A 14,268-nucleotide genomic window follows, 5' to 3' on the forward strand; every position below is an offset into this window, starting at 1 on the left:
TTTTCTTATTCCATCTTTAAACATATCACTGTTACTGAGGTTGAACGTTTCATCACTTACAGGTTCTCTGGCACAAACTATTCTTTCCACTGTTCGCTAGGTTCAATACATTTAAAAAAAAACTTTAGGTGAGACTACAACGCTATCGCACAACACAACTGAGGTAACAAGACACTGCAATGAATTTCTATTGATAACAGCAAGACAAACAACACAGCCTCATAAAGCAGCACTAGTCCACCCTAAAACCCCAAACAAGCATGAGTTACCTAAAGATTTCTTCTACAATGTTTTGTAGAAGATAGGTTCATCTTCAAGAAAAAAAAGTTCTGGAGAAAGACGAACACACACAAAACCAATGCTGGAGACAGCTCAAAACAGGAAAACCTCAGAAAATGACGGCTTCCTTGGGCAATTGACGGCGCTTGTAAAAATTATTCATCCTGAACCTAGTGGAAGCATTCAATGAGTTCCTAGATACCTCTCATCTCCTCCTAGAGCGTAAGGTTATATAGCTAAACCCTCAAATCCAGGAGGGATACTGAACTTTGTGGCAAATTAAGGCCAACCTTTATTAAACAGAAATAATAAATTGTTGACAAGAGTGTTGAACAATCCTTTAACACAGAAGTTTTTGAACATGAAAATCCAAATCAAACAGGTTTAATGCCAAAATGGCAAGCCATAAGGAATTTATGACAGATATTGAACATCATTTGGGAAGTCGAACGTAAGCTGGAATCATTTGTTGCTATTTCTCTAGATGAAAAGAAACTTAAATCTACTCAGTGAGAGTATTTGGTTGCTAACTCAATTTTTAAATGCTGCCATATAGAAAAATGATCAAATACAGCACATCATGAGGTTTCTAGCCAGTGTTAGCTATAAAAGACCATCATAATGTCCCGCAAGACGTCATATGTGCAAACAGGCAATGAAAAAGCATTCTGAAACTTGAGTTACTGATGTATAACCGTTTCATCAACAACGAACAAAAGAGAAACGAGAAAAAGAGCAACTACAGCACATACGCTCAGCAATATGCTAAATAGGAAAACACAAGACATTACTTAGATCACTCTTCTGCCAGCGCAAACCTCTCATTTTTCAGTGACATTTTTATAAGGCACACAGTTGTGCAGAAATAGCGAGCACAGGGAAAGAATTGGAGATAAAGCGACGCTGCTGAGAGCAGCCGAGCATCCCATTCTGTGCCGACCACCAAAGTATGTTAAAAGGCCAAGTTTCGATTCGACTTTGATTTGGCAAAGATGATTTAAAAGGGAGAGAGAGAATACATACATATTTCCATCTGCACGTAAAAATGAAAGAGCGATTTGGTTCCTACCACAACCCATTGACCAGTAACATTTACAAGGTGTAATTCGGAGCAGGCAGTACACCATCGAAAAGCCCTAGGCTTCTACTCCGATTCTGCCAGCTCGTGAAGGGTAAATAATGGAGACTTAAATGAAAATTAGGAAGAGCTTTCTGAAGAAAGGGCTAATTTGCTTGAAGATATACATTCACAAACTTAAAAAGGAGGGCAGATTTCAAACCTTGAAAGACAATGTGCAAAGGTGACAAACTGACAGCGAGTTTCATGAATTTAGGATGGACGATATCCAAACTGCCAGCTACACAGCAGCAATTCAAGTCAAAAAGCACGGACAAAAATGCTACTAATAATTAATTTAAGAATAAACCTACTAAGCAGGCAATTTGTCAGTATTTTGGAAAACCCAATCATCCTCACCTGCGACAGAAGTCAGCTATGAAGCTGCTATTATCTGACCATCTGACAGTGCCAAAGAGAAATGAATGAGAAAATAGGTGAGAAAAATTCAGCTGTGGTGCAAAACATGCCAGATTTTGCTTCAGTGTGAAACCTGCTGTCACTAGAAGAATATGTGAAACCTGCAAACAAGGAAAAGTTGAGGCAGTCGACAGAACAGGGGGACATTTCCTTTGAAATAAGAGAAGAAAGCTGTGCAAAGGGATCGGGAACCTAAACTATTTATCCAAGAAGTAAACACAACTGCTAGTCAATTTGAGATTCAAAAGAAATTTCCGAGAGAATCATCTTTTCCTTCGGGGTATATCTGGGTAGCTATTTTTGTAAGTGAGGTCATGAAAGGGCATATTAAAAGTATAACCAAAAAATCCCAACGAGGAAGCGAAGATGACATGAGAGCTTCGGGTTTACTGAACGTACTGTTTTCATGCCAATGCTTTATATTACTACAAACTGCAAGAAAGGCTGGCAAAAGAGGGCATCTGCAGCCAGAGCCATTGAAGACTCTAAGAGGCACTGTCTGCTGGGGTCATTTTCACTGAAGCTTGCTGTCATAAAGGCCGCTAGTCCTGATAAAAGCAAGGGCCTAAAAAAGCACAAGAGCCTGTTTCGTTGAGAAGTATCACTTTGCAGATGCAATCAGGAATAAGTGCGACTGGGAACATAAGGAAGAATCTTACTACTACTAGATTTTATTAGGTTGGAAAGACAACTGGGGGAATGGAAGGGGGGAAACACATTTTGAAGTACATGAGAACAAGAAGAGGAGGAAATATGAGGTTTTAATTTGCTTTAAAGCAGGAGCCTCTAACATCTATGAGAATTTTAATGCATAAAGCTTAGCTAGAAACCAATGAAAAATATGACGCTTTTGCAGGACACTGGGACATGCTGACCGGCCTGTGAGCGTGGCCAGCCACAGAAGGACAGATCCCTGTCGTGGTTTAATCCCAGCTGGCAACTAAGCCCCACACAGCTGCTCGCTCACTCGCCCCCGGTGGGGTGGGGGAGAGAATCAGAAGAGTAAAAGTGAGAAAACCCGTGGGTTGAGATAAAGACAGTTTAAGAGGTAAAGCAAAAGCTGTGCGCGCAAGCAAAGCAAAGCAAGGAATTCACTCACTACTTCCCACCGGCAGGCGGGTGTTCAGCCATCCCCAGGAAAGCAGGGCTCCATCACACGTAACAGCTACTTGGGAAGACAAACGCCATCACTCTGAACATCCCCCCCCTTCTTTCTTCTTCCCCCAGCTTTATATGCTGAGCGTGATGTCATACGGTGTGGAATGGCCCTTTGGTCAGTTGGGGCAGCTGTCCCAGCCGTGTCCCCTCCCAGCTTCTTGTGCACCCCCAGCTGCTCACTGGTGGGGTGGGGTGAGAAGCAAAAAAGGCCTTGGCTCTGTGTAAGCACTGCTCAGCAGTAACAGAAACATCTCTGTATTATCAATACTGTTTCCAGCACAAATCCAAAACATGGCCCCATACAAGCTACTATGAAGAAAATTAACTATCCCAGCCAAAACCAGCACAATCTCATTGCTACTCTAAGTGAGATGACAAACAACGCTCCTTAACTCAATGGTACTTAAAAGAATCTGACTTCGTTAGATCCAGCAGCAGTAATCGCAAAACACAAATCATTTCAGTACACTATTGTTATCTCTACCTTTTGTTAACCAAAATATTTTTGCTTTGTAAAAATCTGCTACTCATCTTCCTCAGAATTCCAGTCTTTTGTGGATTTTTTAAAGCTATCTTTTGAACTAAAAAGTCACCTTTAATACAACAACATGACCAAAGAATTCAGAAGTTAGAAGCATACTGCTTACTCTTAAAAAAAATACCTTTCCACTAAGGATTTCCCAGCCCTCACTCACAGGAGCTACCAGGACATAAGGCTCTGTGGTCCATGGACGGCTTGGTACTAAGAAATCCCATTCTGCGCTGTTCTGCCACCAGCAGAAAGGTATCCATCCCCACCCCTGCTCACCACTCTCCAAAAAGGGGACAGGAGTCTGCTCTAAAGTGCTTGAAGAGGTGCAAGTGAAAACGACCAAGTATAAGGCCTAGGATTAAGTTTTGTCTTCAGAATATTTGGGCAGCTTTCTACTCAGCCTGATTCTGTACTTCTAGCAAAATACCTATTACATATTACTCTTCTTCAGATCAGCGGTCTCCTTAGCTTCATTTTTTACCCACTTTTCTTCTCTGGTAAATTTATTTTTGCCTACTTTTTCAAAGCTTCTCTGCACAGTCCAACCTAGCCATATATATGCCTGCAGGTGGCCACAGCCACAGATTTGGGGGTGTTTCTGTTTCCTATTAAAGGCTTCTATAGCATAGGAATTTGCCACATTTATTGCTGAATTGGGTTCTTATTGCTTTATTTTCCCCTTTTATTTCTGTTCCCTTAAGCCTTTTCCCCAATGGTCACCATCTGTTTCCTTAATCACCACCTACCTTTCCCATACAAGTTCTTCCCTTGCCTTAACTCTATCCTCCTCGTTGTCTAACCTTTTCCTTTACTGCCTGAAGAATAACTTCCACTTCCTCTCCGCCTTATCGACATGGACTCTGGTGAGTCCCTCTTCTTTCCACGCACGGTGCCAGAGGTTGCACAGCTCACTACAACACTGCTAACAAACACTTCTCTACCAAAGCAAGCCAAAAATCCTCCTCCTCTTAAGTCACGTCACAAGTCCCACCGAAGTGAATGGGGATACTTGAGCGAAGCCAGCAGGATCTGTCCCTTTGTGTTGTTTTGCCATAGCAACGTGAACCCAAGTTTCTAGGCCATCCAAGAAGGCCTTCACAGCCAAAGCTTTTTCACTTTTTGTTTGTTTGTTTTACGCGTGGCAACCATTTAGCTTATTTAACCAGTTTTTCTCCCACTTGTCCATGTTGGTTCCCTATGCAAATGCAATGAATACATGCGTTCCATGTGTAAGCAAAAAAGGCAATCATTTGTAATCAAGTACACCCAAGCTCAATAAAAAAAAGAAAAAAATCACAAATGGTTAACTACACAAGCAGTTCTGTAAACTTAGAAATAGAGTAGTTTTTGGAAGAGTTTATTTATAACCCTACTCCTATTAAATATGCATTTTAGCAGATTTCTTTTTTATTAGATGACATTTATTTTCTGTCAATTCTGTGTGATTTGCACACGTATAGGTCTGAAAGCTGACTAATAAGGTTAGCAGATATTAATGTGGAATTGAAACTTTTTTATGTATTTTTTTTATGCCTATGTCCAAGGCATATACATGAAGTTCCACCATTCAGAACTCAAAACAGTAACTTATTCATAAACCATTAGGGGGACAGATTCTGTTTTAGAAACAACAAAGTGGTTTCGTTTTCAGGGAATATATGAATAGTAATAAAACTAAAAATCCTGACATATCAAAAGCCCAGGGAAAAAGTAACTCTGATGTCCTGCAGTTCACATGCTGCTGTGCTTGTAATGGGACATTTCAACAAGTCACAGTTAAAGGCTATGGGAACTGGACAAGTGCCAAGGGAAGATGTTTTATGCCATTTAGCAATTGTGCCCCTCTATTCCATGAGACTCTTGTTTTAACATTCTTTTTTATTTATTTTCTTATTAACGTATTACAACGTTGCCTGCCAAATTACAGGAAGCCACAAAATATACACAAATGAGTCGGTAAAAGATGTGAAACCATTCCACCTTTTTAGTGACAGTTTACTGAGATTGGTTTTGTTACCTGGTACATGTTTTGCCCACTGCTGGCATGAAGCTCCAGTTTGGACGGGGGTGTCTATTCTCAGTATCATTTCATAACCAACTTTCCCTTCAGCTTCCCAACATTTTTTTTTTTTAATCATCACCTGAACTGAATTGGTATGAGTTTAGATCAGAAAAATAAAGTCATGACACCAGACACTGTGGAAGTTTCAGCTGAATAATCATTGCACAACACAGCACAAAAGTAATAGACAGTTTACAGAAACGGGATAAAAATGATTCTGTTATATGTTCCCAGGACTTCCCTTCCCCCAAACACAGGGCGGTATGCAGCTGAATCTTTATAGGCTGAGGGGCAAGCTCTTGCTTACCAAGTGTAAACAAGAGAATAGCCTCTTGCAGGATCAGGATGTAGGAGGGTTTCAATAGGTGGAAGGGAAGGAAGTGCATTCGGGAGTCTTTTAGTGGAAGGAGTACACAAGGCTCTTCCACGAGGAGGAGACTGGAACAGATTCGTTTTTGACAACAGCAGAAATTCCTAGAGGTTACCGAATCTCTACAGAAGGGAGCACGCATGGCACTGAAGACCAAGTTTAACAAGACCAACACCCTACGTGTAACTTGAGTACTGAATCAGAACTTTTCTACTTTAACACAGAGCCCTCGGGGACATCCTATATCAGAGCACCCCTAAAGGGAGTGGAGAAAACAAGATGCTGGAATGCTGTACAGTTCTTATACCCTAGTGGCTCGAGCAATCTGCAATCTAGTACCAGCTTCAGCCACGTATTTTCTGTGCAACTCGCAGTTAGCCTATTCTTTCACAAGCAAAATAGTCTTAACAGGACCTCGACATGGCCACGGCAGCGCCCCCATAACACCTACGTAGAAAGACAACACTACTTTAGGCAGTTCTGCTTCCGTCTTCTAGTTAGAAGATGGATGAAAAATCCCACTGTTCAATCAGGGAATACCAGTGGTGCAATTATATGCCATCTTCCTGATGAACATCCAGGTAGCAGAAGGACGAAAAAAGCAGAGACTTCTAGAAACGTACATACATAAAGACTGGGTTAAAGTTTTCAAGGCAGCCCAAGAAATCTATGAGTCTCAAATCTACATTTAAATAAAACTCAGGTTCCCAATGGACTCAACCAGTAATATCTCACCGCAACTAACAGGAACCAGGCTCAATTTTTTAAATGGGACTTGCTGCTTCTGAAAAGTTTACCCTGAAACAAAAACATTTCTAGTGCACAGGAATCTTCAGGCTGAACAACATCATCATAAATTGCACAAAACTAATCTCTACAACCTTTCCTCCTCATAGTTAAATTTCTTTAGCCTAATTGCTTTATTTTTTTATGGTTTCTAATTGGAAACAGAATAGGTTTCCTGGCACTGGACTATCTTACTCTTCACAAACATAGTAGCAGCCAACAACCTCACACAAATTTCATTTATCTTAAGTTTTACTTGGCTCAGTTTCTAATTGCACACCTAAACTAAAGAGATAACAGCTCTAATGTACCTATCAAGACAGATATAACCCTAGGGAAGGCACCTTCTTGTGGAGAAGGAGCCACAGCAGGATGGAAAGTTACCAACAACTCAGCAAGGCTTCTCCACTCAGGGTAAAAGATTTCAGCAAATTACTCTGTCAATGAGTGCTCGATGCTGTTGTTTTTTCAAGACTAAACTGCAAAACCTTAGAACTGTATCTAGAAATATTCTAGCTGGAACCTTCCTACCAGGAAAAAAGCTAAATCACTCTCTGTTCAATTTAAAATCTTGAAATGACTTCTATATATTTAGAAAAGTGATTTTGAAACCATGGCCTGCAAATACTCAAAATTCTCTGGGTTAATTGTGAGAAACCCACAAGGGGTAAAAAAAGGCAAAAAAACGTTAAAGAAATGAAAAGCAAGACTATGGCATTATGCATAAATTCGCTATATAAGGATGCAGTCCTCTGCGGGGGCGGGGGAGGTGGTCAGCAAATTGAACAGGATTGAAAACCGGTGTTTCCCACTCCAGGAGATTTGGATGAGTGATACAAATCAGCCCTCCCCACTGCCACTGGCCGTAAGATACTACAAGATGTAAATTAACAGGTTAAAATATTAACTACTAGGTACTTTAAAGTTAACCGCACGCATTACCAAAACCACATTTTGGGGAAAAAAAAAAAAAAAAAAAAAAAAACTAAACACAAAAGAAGCGTGTATTGAATTTTGCTCTCTCGAATAAGGCATACCCCAGAAAGCAGGTAGATTAATAGATTATTTCTTCGGGTTGCTAAACAACAACACAAGATAAACACGTTTATCAAAAATTAGCTGTTAGCCACTAAATTTCCAGATACACATCTGTAAGATAGGAAACTTCTCCCACACAAATAGGGAAGACCTTAAAGTGCTACACAGTTAAAAGAATGAGTCAAAAGCAGCTTCCCTTTGTGTAGGAGTAATCTACCCTCTCCCCAATTGTCTGCCAAATAACCAGAGTAATTTAATTTGCTGGGCAGAGAAACACATTCAGGTCGAGGCAAAACTTGCTTCATAAAAATTGTCATTTATAAGCACTGCGATGATGATTTGTTTCAATCAAGATATGCACCACTGGCATGTTCCACTCAGAATGTAGATATACTCCCATATAATTTTTACTATATAGAATTTCCTGCCTTACATTATTTTATATTAAATGTATACAGGAAGACTGTAAAAAGCTTTGAACGCAAATTTAGGGAGATGGAAGGCCACAATAAATTCCTATATTCATATAAATAATTTGTGCATCTTGTATGCCAGAAGGAAATCACTGCACCTCATCACTGGAGTGAACCAAATCACCGGATCTACAAGTATTCAGAAACACCGGTCACTTTAAACACTGGAGGGATGAACTAATGCATCACATAACCTGAGCTGCACATACTGGAGGAGTGACTTGGTCCATTAATGTAATAGCCTTAACATAAGGAAAGGCCCATCTTTGCAAATACTGCAGTAGGTGTTTTGTAAATCAAACCAGAATTTTGCTTCGCTCAGATCATTGTCAAAAAACAAAGTATTGCATTGGTGATAAAATACTACCACAGTTCTCAATCACGTTGTGTCAAATGTGGCTGTAGTCTAATAAATTACTTCTATAAATCTAAGACAAAAGAGGACATACTGGTCTTCAATCCACCTCCAGCTTCTTGACAAAGAAACACATGCATTCAGCAGATCTATACTACACAGTAAGCTCACTGGACACTTTGGGATTTTTTTATTGTCCCTGACTCACACGATGAACCCGCACTGATTTCCAACAGAAGATGCCTATGCTTACAAAGGCAATCAGAGTATAAGTGAATTGCCATTCTTTTCAGGATCATTAATGTTACCTTATGTATCACAGTGCCTATTGCCTTCTGTGCAGAAGAACAACCTATATATGTTAGCTCTATAATTAACCTGTTTCAGACCCATGACCTCTAGATAAGCTATTTTCCTGCAATCTAAATAGGTCTCTTGCAAGGTCACAACTAAACTTATTTAAAAAAGAGGCACTTTCCAGCTGACTCCCAAAATCTTACATGTTGCAACAGAAAAAAGAAAGAGTAGGAAAAAAACTGAACTCGGCCAACTAGTGTATTGAAATTAGACAGACTGTGAAAGAGAAGTGCTAAATATGATGGAATTAAATTTGTTAACAATAATCAGATATAGCTCATTTTAAAGTACTATTCACAGAATGAATACGAAATAATGATTTTCATATTTTCCTCAATAAATTCATTTATTTCATTATAAATACATCATAAACTAACATATTTTGCCAGACATAATTATTCGTAAGCAGTACAATTCAACAATATAACACTTACAATGCAATATATAAAAAGTCCTCTGCTGAACTTGACAAATCTGACTATTTAGATACTCAAGGTCATAAAGGATGTTCTAAAAAAATCTGCTTTGCCAGACTGGAAATAAAAAATATGGGATATACACCAAGTAACAGCTTCGACGTGCCTCTTTTCAGTGTTCCAGATATGTGTAAATCTGTTTCATTTTGGCTACCATTGAGTTAATTGTTGCTGTAATAGCGCAAGAAATGCTGCTCTATTGGATGACTGCCAGCACATAAAAATGTGAATCCACAGTTATGAATAAAGCAATTCCAATTGCACTACTTTTTTGCTAGTACGTTTTTATGGCAAAACATGCTTCTATTCATGAAGTGGCTAGAAACTAGCATACCACTGTTAATCACCACAAATGTTACTGCTATAGAAGTAATGCCTATTTATAATACACGAATATTTTGTGGAACTAGATCAAAAGAAATGTGATCGCAAGGATATTTGCAATCTGTATCCCACAGAGTATTTTCTGAGATCTACATAAATTGCCCAAGACTTGGTAATTCATGTCTTAAATGTTAACAGAATATTATTGGAGATATCAAACAAAACAATTGTAAGACAAATTAGGCAAAGCTTTAGCTCTATTTTCAAATAACATTAAAAGAGAAATCTCACTTTGACTTTACAAACTACGTACTTCAGCATCTCAGGGAACTGTAGAGAGGAGAAAGTTTTGCGATGGAAGAGGCAGATCGCCAATGGAACTTAACACGCATCTTTTTCTACCTTCAGTATCTGGCAACGTCAGATAATGCTCTTAGAGAAGAATGCGAGGCCGCTGGAATATGTATATAACTGGTCACTGAAACAATGGGAAGAAAATTCATATTCATTTAATACCTTGGTATGCAGTCAGTGCCATTCCAGAACCAGAGGAGCTTACATCTCTTCCTTTAAACCTGACCTGGGACTGTTAATTTCAATTGAACTATATTTTGTCTCCACTTGCTCCAAGACCTAAGGCTAGGGGAAGATACGACTGTTATCACTCACAAGTAGCAAAGCGGCTACTCCGTGGCAAATGCTCCCAGGCATGTCTTTACCCCACCATCAGTGAAGGACAGCTTAACCCCAAAGTATAAAGCAGCAAGATCTCTCACATTTACTGCAGGGTAAGAGCCCGTTCCCTGGCTCTTACCAGTGAATAGCTGACATGCTGCAAATTCCCATTTTCACTGAGCAATCAGCAATCTCTTTGTATACCCATACTTTAAGTATTTGCCATTTGGCTGCATCAAACTTCACTGACTAGAAAGCAATATGGATCAATGCAAGTAATCCAGATAACCTTCTCTGGCAAGAGCCTTTACATTCAGTATTCCTGGCACAAAAGACGTAATCAATTGTTATGCCAATACAAATCAAAAAGAAAAATCATTATTGATCTGTGCTGGGAGCGTCAGTTGACCTTTACAAAAATAAGCTAGTAATGACTTCTTAAAACCTAAGAGAATATCTAAAAATATTCTCTCTTATAGAAATCCTAAATACTAGGAATAGTTTCTTGTGAGAATACAACTTTTTTGCAACTCAACTTTAGCTCTCAAGATTTCTATATACAATCATAAATGTGATACAGTCATAGTCTTACTATGAAAATATTTGCCTAGCTCATTATCTCAAACTTTGTGGGATTACTCAAAATATCACTTCTTGGGTTTAATTATTTCATCTCAAACATCTTCAAAGAGAAATTTCACTTAAATAAACCTCTAATGTTTTTTCAAGTTCAGTTCTGGCTAGTATGACAAAAATTCCATTCAGAAGAGTGGGAGACATGCCTGCTAGAACAAACTAATAAACAAGCATTCAGAAATAATGCGTTTATTCGAATGTATGGTTGTGGGGGGTTTCTTCAATTAAATTACATTCATCTTCTAAAGAAATACTATCAAAAGCACAGGCCCAAAGTTTTAACAAATTGCAACTGTGGTAGGAAGAGAGAATTCATAGATGATAGAAAGTTTTGTGTTCCCCCTGCTGGTTTAGCAATTAACTTCAAAACACTGTTCCTGGAGGTAGGCATCAAGATGCTGGGCTATCAAAAGATGTTTTGCATGCCAGATAACAAAAAATGAAACTTACTTTTTAAAAGAAATCACCTCCACGGTAGATATCACTTACATACTCTGACTAGATGAGGCTCTGGACACACAAAACGTGTATCAAAATTGACAACCAAACAAGACCTCCCCAGAGAGAGAAAGCAGTAGAAGAGAAAAATTTGAAGTGTCACTTTAAACTTAACAAGGTTGGACTATAGCAAACAATTGGGGGAAGCAAGTTTCAGAGTAAAGGACTCTTCACTGAAGGAAGCCAACAACCTGCCCCCCCCCCTCCAACACCCGTCCCTCCCTTCCTCCCCCAGCTAGCCGGGAACGCCGAGCACCGGCTGCAGCAGTTGGTGCTGGCCCAGGTCTGCGTCCTAACTAAGAGCAGCTCCTCCTTAGCTAGAATTGAAGCCCTGTAAGCTTTCACGGGTTAAACAGGAGCTCTTCAAATGAATAAGCATCTTCCATTAACATTTTGCTAACACTCTTGTTGGAAATACTTTGACATGACACCTGTGCAGTGCTAATTAAAACCCAGCTACCAAGTCACGTTGTACCTGGCATTCATGGAAAAAAATGTGGACTGTAAGGGAAATAAAGTATTCCTGGCAAGAAGTGATAAACAAATAGATTTTGTCTTTGGAAGAAGCTGTATTTACACGTGTAATTTTAAAGTCTTCCACGCGTGAGACTACAATAGCAAGAGTGCTCCAGGACACTGTAAGCCAAACCTAATTGGTCCCACAAGCCACCAAAAAGCGGGCAGCTCTCTTGCTTTGGGTTTTCTCCCCAGAAGGGGTCTAATATCAGCCTGTTTGGCCTCATCCAAAAAAAAAGTAAATTAATATTTAGTTTGGTATAGATACAGATGCAACCAGGAAAATTGCTTTCTTAGGACAAAATCATGGCACCCATTCATCCAAGTCTCTCTCTAATAGGTTATAAACCCTACCAAGGGGTTTCTGTTAAAACCAAACTGTGCTGATGATCATGCATTTGAGAAGAAAATAAGGAACAATAGCAATTAAATTATAACAGCTACAGCTTAATAGAACCTAGATAAGTAGATCCACATCTGGTTACATCCACAGCAAGTGGAAAAGGTGTAACCACACACGCAGCTATACCTGAAGTCTTTTCTTTTGAAAAAGACAAGAAGCATCATCTCCCATACCGTTTGACTTTGACGACAGTAACTTTGGAGTTACAAGTGCATCTGAAACCGGGGAAAGTTGAAAAAGTTACTTAATTTACATCTGACTTTAACGGTGCATTATTGGTTATTGCTAGGAGAGATGCACTCGGAAGGCTGCAGTGAATCGACCCCAGTACATCCCCTGCAAAATACGCAACGCTAAATCCCACAGGCCAACAGCTCCTCAGTGAACCTGTAATGAAGTGACACGATACTGGCCTGTGCATTATTCTCACACACACGGGGTTTACACTCTGCTAGCACGTTACCAAGCTCCCGGCCGGCCTCATCGAGGGTACGATGACCCGACAGGCAGGCTGGTGCCAGCATCTGTGAAGGGCTTCCCTTGGTGCCAGCGGGTAGCTCGCCCAGCGCGCACCAAGCAGCCGGACACAGGCGACCGCCGCTGGGACACCTGGAGCCCTCCCTGGCCAGCAGCCCGCCTCACGGCTCTCCGCTTCGTTCTCGCACGGAGCCCGCACCCTTGCACCCTCCGGCCCGGCCCGGCCCGGCCCCGCCCGCCGCCTCAGCGCCCCTCACCGCACACGCGTGGCCACTGCCCGTCCCAGCGCGGCGCAGGTCCCGCGCCCCTCAGCCGGGCAGCTCGGCGGGGGCCGGCGGGCGCCCCTCAGGGACCCTCCCGCCGCCGCTCAGCCCCGCGCAGGGTGACACGTCGCGGGGCGACCCGCCCCAACGGCCGGCGCATCCCTGCCCTGCCCGGCCCGGGCCGGCCGCTGACGGGACGGGGAGCGCGGCCGCCGCACCTACCTGGCAGCGGGTCCCTCCACGCCGCGTCCCGCGGGGGCAGGCGCGCAGCAGCGCGGCTACGCCATGGACACCGCGGCGGCGGCGCCGGCCGGGAGGGGACGGGACGGGACGGGAGGGCAGCCCTCGCCGAGGCCGCCCAGCGCCGGCCACTGCTGCCCGGCCCGCGGTGCGCGGGAGGCGGCGGCGAGGAGGAGGAGGCGGAGGAGGCGCGCAGCCGCCCGCCCGGCCCCGGCCCGCCAGTAACCCCATGGCGCGGCAGCGCCGCGCGCGGGGCGGGGCGGGGGGCGGTGCCGCGCCGCCATTGGGCGGGGGGCGGGGACAGCGCTGTGACGGCCTCCCGCGCCCGCCTCCGCTCCCGCCCCGCCCGCCGCGCGCGCCGCCCGGGGGCCCCGCGCGCGCGCCGCCGGCCTGCCCTACAGCATATTCACGTCGTTCGGGCTCGCGCATCGCGTCGGGCGCTGAACACAAGGTGCGGGGTGAGCTATAACCTCAGCCCCTGCGTAATACTGAGGGACGTCCCGAGCTGAAGCCCTGCGGAGGCCGGTTCTGCTCCCACCGCGGCCGTGGCAGGGAGGGAGCGGGCCGGGGCCGTCCTCGCCCCAGGGCGCTTTCTGAGGCGGCACGCCAGTGTCACCTAAAAGCCCAAAGCACAATGAGTTTCAGTCAGCACCACACAGGTGACATTGTACACACCGAGCAAAATAGTCCAGGTCATTCGGGGTTTATTACTTCATGATAGAAAATAACAGACAGCGTTGCTCAGTACAGAATACGCTTTTAAGTTCGTCAAAAACTCCAGTTTCAACAGTGTCGGGACTGCTGAATTCTGGA

The 14,268-nt window shown here is 42.7% G+C and overlaps 1 protein-coding gene across 2 annotated transcripts in view; it reads right to left on the bottom strand.

The window, feature by feature from the left end:
- Positions 1-13,577, bottom strand: part of TGFBR3 (transforming growth factor beta receptor 3) — a 130,151-nt gene extending 116,574 nt beyond the window's left edge. For both annotated transcript variants that reach the window (XM_082314695.1, XM_082314694.1), the window contains exon 1: positions 13,438-13,577. The gene's annotated coding sequence lies outside the window, so the exon portion shown is untranslated. The remainder of the gene's footprint in view (positions 1-13,437) is intronic.
- Between the last annotated feature and the right edge of the window lie 691 nt (positions 13,578-14,268).

The sequence above is a fragment of the Platalea leucorodia genome (assembly GCF_965183815.1).
Source record: "Platalea leucorodia genome assembly, chromosome: 5".
NCBI lineage: Eukaryota > Metazoa > Chordata > Aves > Pelecaniformes > Threskiornithidae > Platalea > Platalea leucorodia.